Source organism: Odocoileus virginianus, chromosome 11 (assembly GCF_023699985.2).
Source record: "Odocoileus virginianus isolate 20LAN1187 ecotype Illinois chromosome 11, Ovbor_1.2, whole genome shotgun sequence".
NCBI lineage: Eukaryota > Metazoa > Chordata > Mammalia > Artiodactyla > Cervidae > Odocoileus > Odocoileus virginianus.
In genome coordinates, this window is record NC_069684.1 from 472,397 (window position 1) to 477,534 (window position 5,138).

The window sequence follows — 5,138 nt, forward strand, 5'->3', positions numbered from 1 at the left end:
GCTGGGGGAACTAAGATCCCACATGCTGCCCAGTGCAGCCAAAAAGAAAGAAAAAAGAAGAAGAGGACAAACACTCAAGGGTCTTCTTCATTTTGAAAAATAAACGTTAGTGACTCCAAAAAGTGAAGCAAACAGCACATCTGATATTTGGGATAGGTTAACTAAAGCATGACTCATCTATTTATAATCTGAAATACTATGTCCCTATTAAAAATGGTGATTCATTGAAGAGTCTGTGTGCCAGGCATTGATGACACAAAGGCAGCCACAACAGGGACTGTCCCCTTGTGAGGTCATGAGTGAGCAGGTGTTCACATCCCCTGATGACTCGCGGGATGAAAGCACCTGAGAGTTCTTACAGAGTAACACCGAAGCCAGGAGCAGAGCGCAACTCAGGGAAGCAGGTGTGGGTGGGCTGGGGAAGGCACGGGAAGCTCGCCTGGGCACACAGATGGGGCACCCAGGTAGAAAGAGCATCCTAGGCAGGGGTGAAGACACGTGAATCGGTCCCTTGCACACAGTAGGACTGGACCCAGCCTCCAGGCAGGGGTGGCGGGAAGGGAGGCTGTGAAGGGTGTGGACCCTGAGAGTGAGTGTAGCTGCTGAAGGGGTTGAGGGGCCTGCAGCAGTGAATGCATGCTGCTGATGGTGGGGTCGTGAGAGATGGACTGGCTGAACTGGAGCCAGAGTCAGAACCCGCCGGCGGGCGCAGTTCCCAGTGAGGGGGAGGACCCGGCACAGTGATGGTGCAGAGACCAGGACGGGTGGGCCCAGGGCAGGGCAGCCTCGGGAGTCCACTGCGCAGTGGGACATGGCGATGGGCCTGGGGCCGGAGTCCGGAGACCCAAAGGTTCTGAGTGAGGCGTAGGGAGGTGGACACTGTTCCTTAGGAGAAAGGACACCGATGGACTGCTCGCCTTGTTGGGCCTGATGGCTTGGGGCGTTCAGGAGGGAGGTGTGGGCCCAAGAGGCAGGTTTTAGGGTCAGCAAGCACACATGCCGCAGTTAAAGCTAAGGTGTAGATGTCGCTCAAGGAGAGCGCGTAGAAAGCAGAGGGGAGAGGGTCAAAGGACAGGCAGAGGAGGAGACGGTGTGATCTGAGAGGCAGGGAGAAAGCGGGACCAGGAGGCGAGGGTGCTTCAAACGCAGGAGAGCTTAGATAACGTTTCATCAGCCAAGTGCTCATGGCTTGGAAGTGGGGCAGAGGCCAGGGATGCTAAGACTCCATAATATACAGGATAGCTGCCCGGCCCCAAGCAAGACTTACAAGCCTAAAATGTCAATGAACTGAAATTGAGCAACTGGTTTCAATTCCGGATTGTGAATCTCAGGTGGCCTGGGGGCTGCCTCTCCCCGTCCTGGGCTCTTAGAGGATCAGTCGCCCCTGCCCTCACCCCTCCCCTCCTCACGCCCGCTCCAGGGCCTTGCTCCCTGTTTGCCTGAGAAAAGGAAGAATCAGAGGAGACCTCTCAGCCCTCAGACCACGGTGTCCACCAGTCCCCAACATTCACCCATCGCCGCCGGCTTCTCCCCTCCTGGTGCTGCAGGCCCCTCCCTCACCCTAGATGTTGCCCCTTTTACTTTCTTAACCCCAAGGGCATACACTTCTCTTCTATTAACTGCTTTAACTTCTTCCATTTTAGAGAAGGGCTTCCCTGGTGGCTCGGTTGGTAAAGAATCTGCCTGCAACGCATGAGACCCAGGTTTGATCCCAGGGTGGGGAAGATCCCCTGGAGAAGGGAACAGCTACCCACTCCAGTATTCTTGCTTGAAGGATGCCATGGACAGAGCGGCCTGGCAGGCTGCAGTTCACGGAGTCGCAAAGAGTTTTAAGAGAACCCACATGCTGTCTCTCGCCCCATTCCCTTCCAGGACTCCCTAGGGTTCCCGTGGTCGTCTGGGCCCCCATCAGCAGGAGCCGTGGTTGGTCTCAGGGCTCAGCTGTCTCTGCTCTGGGAAAGCATGCCAGGCCTGCCCTCACCTGGCACTTTGAGACCCTCCCTCCTGGCCTCCCGGCCACCCTGAGCCTGCCCCTCCTCAGCTCCTCCCCGGCTGAGTGCAGAGGCAGAGTCGGGCGTGCCCTCACGCCCCTCGCTGTGACCTCACTTGGCTCTCGGTGGTAAGACGGCATGGGAGCGCTGACCGGCCCTGAGGTCCAGCCCGGAGGGTCCGGCCACTCCACAGCCTGTCCACCAGCAACCCCGACTCCCAGTGGCCCAGCAACCTCCTCCTGCCCCAGACGGCAACGTCTGCCTTCCGGTCAGTTCTTCAAGCCTTGATTCCTCCCTTTTCTCGCTTCCTGTTCTATCCGGAAGCATGTCCTTCCTGTGGGCGGGCTGTCTAAATCCCATCCTGAATCTGACCCCGTCACCACCTCCGTGGCCCGACCTGCCCGCTTGTCGCCAGTAACTGCTCCTCCCCCGCCCCGTGGTTCCGGCAGTCCCCCAGACCCTCTGCACTTCCTTCTCCCTCGGAGGGAAAGCTGGGGCCCCCCGCCTTGGGTCGCCCCGATTGCTCTGTGGTCTGCCCCCAGCCTCCTCACTGCCCTGGGCGTTGAATGGACGCTGCTCCCCCTGAAGTCCTCCTGACCCGCCATAGCCAGGCAGTCAGCCGAGCCTCCATTTAGAAGTCAAGCCTCCTCCGATCTCCTAGTTAGATCGCAGCAGGTTCCCCAGCCCCGCCAGCTTGCTCACTCGCTCTCTGCTCCGTGAGGACCCGTCACCCAGCTGAGCAGTCAGCTCTGGTTGCTGACGTCTGTCTCTGTGACGACTTGAGCGCCACGAGGGCAGCACCCGTCCCTTCCGCCCCCTGCCCGCCGCACAGCAGACGCGCAGGACGTGATCTGTCCCCCACGTGAATTCCCACCTCAAACTTCCTAAAGAAATTAATGGCCGCTAGCTGTCACCTTTGATCCCCGATTGGTGACCTCTGACCTTTAGCTCTGATCAGCAGGTAGAAGGTTGGCCTCTCTGCTCCTGACCGATTTTCGTTTTTGTTCTGGGCTGGACGGGATGAGTGTGTGAGTCAGTTCATCACAGACCTTTCTCCCTGAGGACCTACAGGGCCTGGGGTTTGCGAGGAAAGGGTGTGAAAAGTCAGAGGGTGGAAGGTACGGGACGCTGCGTGGGGGGACCCAAGGAGGGATGGGGGCACAATGCTGGTTTGGAGGTCCTGGGACTGGGTGGGGGTCCTGGGTGGGTACTCCTGGCTTCCTGCCCCGCCTTCCCATCTCACAGGTGTGGCTCCCGCTCCTGTCCATCACCGGGGCCTGTCCTGAAGATGAAATAGATTCTCCCCAAGAGCAGCCAGCACAGGGTAGGGGCTGAGAGTCTGAGAGGAGGGGCCATCCTCACTCGGGAAACGGGCTAGGGCCCCCGCGGGGCCCGGGGTGTGTATGGGGGAGCCAGGGCCGAGGTGGGCGGCCCCCAGTTTGGGGCTGTTTACACAGCGTGTTCTGGGTGTCCACACCTGCAGAGTCACAGCACCCCCCCCCCCCCAGTACCCGCCGGAGCCCCTCTCCCTGGACCGCCGCCCTTCCTGCCGCACCAGCGCCCCAGGGCCGGCCGGGGCTTTCCACCAGATGGTGAGGGAGGGGACCGCAGCCAGGAATGTGCCCTTTGCTCGAGCCCACTGGCGGCCTGGCGGGCAGCAGCCCTGCGGGGTGGGTGACGTCAGCCCCGAGGTGCAGGCCCGGCGGGTTTCGCCGCCGGGCCTGGCCTCCCAGGGAGAGGATGACCTCACCCCGAGAGCAGCACGCCTGGCCAGCCCGCCCAGAGCAGAGCCTTCCTGGGGCAGCTGGGGGCACGTCCTCAGGGCGGGGGATGCAGGGTGCGCAGGGCTGGAGCTGGCCGTGCGGTGACCTCTGCTTCATTCTCTGCCACTGCGCTCAGGAGCAGCGCACCCACTGGTCTGTTTGTGAAGGGACGCCCGCCACGGCAACTTCATGATGGCAAAGCTCAGCCTGCATTTCAGGTGAGCTCGGGTGGACGTTCACTCATCTCACCTTGTCTGAAAAGGACAGGTTTGCCGCCGAACCAAGATGGAAGATGTATATTTTAGAATATGTTTTACCACCTAAGACCTCAGCCCCCTCTCTGTCCCCTTTAGGTCTGACACAGAATGGGCTTCCCACCCCAGAGCGGACCCAGGAATTGAAGTAACACATTGAAACTGCATTGCTGGTGCTGTTCAGTTGCTCAGGCGTGTCCGACTCTTTGCGACCCCATGGACTGCAGCACGCCAGGCTTCCCTGTCCTTCACCATCTTCCTGAGTTTGCTCAAACTCATGTCCACTGAGTTGGTGATGCTGTCCAACCTGCCTTCAATCTTTCCCAGCATCAGGGTCTTTTTCCACTGAGTCGGCTCTTCACATTAGATAGCCAAAGTATTGGAGCTTCAACTTCAGCATGTCATGAGCAACTTGAAACAGAAAGTTCTCAACTGGGAAAAAATAGAATTCTTCTCCTTCGGAGATGTTGCCCCCTAGGCAATGTTTCGCAGAAAAGAGTTTGGCTGGAGCTCTTTTTTCCCCATGGCGACTCCATTCACATTAGAATTATGTCCTTTTTCAAAAGAAGATTCCTTGTGATTGTTGAGAATTTTAAAAGGGGACTGCTTTTCAAGACACTTGTGGCTCTTGTGTAAATATTTTTTCTTCAGAAATAGATGTACTGACCGTAAAAATTGGTAAAAGTTCCCCCTCTAGCAAAGAAAATGCAAATTAGATGTTAGAAAAATACAAGATTCTGGACTTAAAGATGTATATACATATATATTTAATGAATGATATGTGTATACACATACACTGTATATACATCACATATACACACTCATCATATATTACATGTATACTTAGGTTATGAATCTTTATATAGAATATGTACGAACCGTCACCTCCAGACGTTTCTGGTCCACTGGGTGGTGGGGCCAGGACTCAGTCCATGCTGGCCGGGAGCCTGGATGCTGCCCACCCCCTCCCTGGTGGGGAGGCCCCCCTCCTGGAAATGCCTTCTCTGTTCGCACCCAGGCCAGCCCGGGGCCATCCTGGCCTCAGTCTTCGTCTCATAGATCCTGCCCTGAGCTTATCTCCTCCTCTGGCTCAGATCCTTTGATACAGGGCACCAGCCACTGGTTTCTGT

At 57.3% G+C, this 5,138-nt stretch overlaps 1 long non-coding RNA gene across 3 annotated transcripts; it reads left to right on the forward strand.

The window, feature by feature from the left end:
- Positions 1–277: 277 nt before the first annotated feature.
- LOC110130207 (uncharacterized) lies at positions 278–4,626 on the forward strand. 3 transcript variants are annotated; one of them, XR_002311764.2, is made up of 5 exons: positions 278–2,259; positions 2,953–3,109; positions 3,237–3,315; positions 3,891–3,972; positions 4,108–4,626. It is a non-coding gene; the product is annotated as an uncharacterized lncRNA (long non-coding RNA). The 3 variants fall into 3 exon arrangements; XR_002311763.2 differs by having other exon boundaries at positions 278–1,703; positions 1,873–3,109; XR_002311762.2 differs by having other exon boundaries at positions 279–3,109.
- The last annotated feature ends 512 nt before the right edge of the window (positions 4,627–5,138 follow it).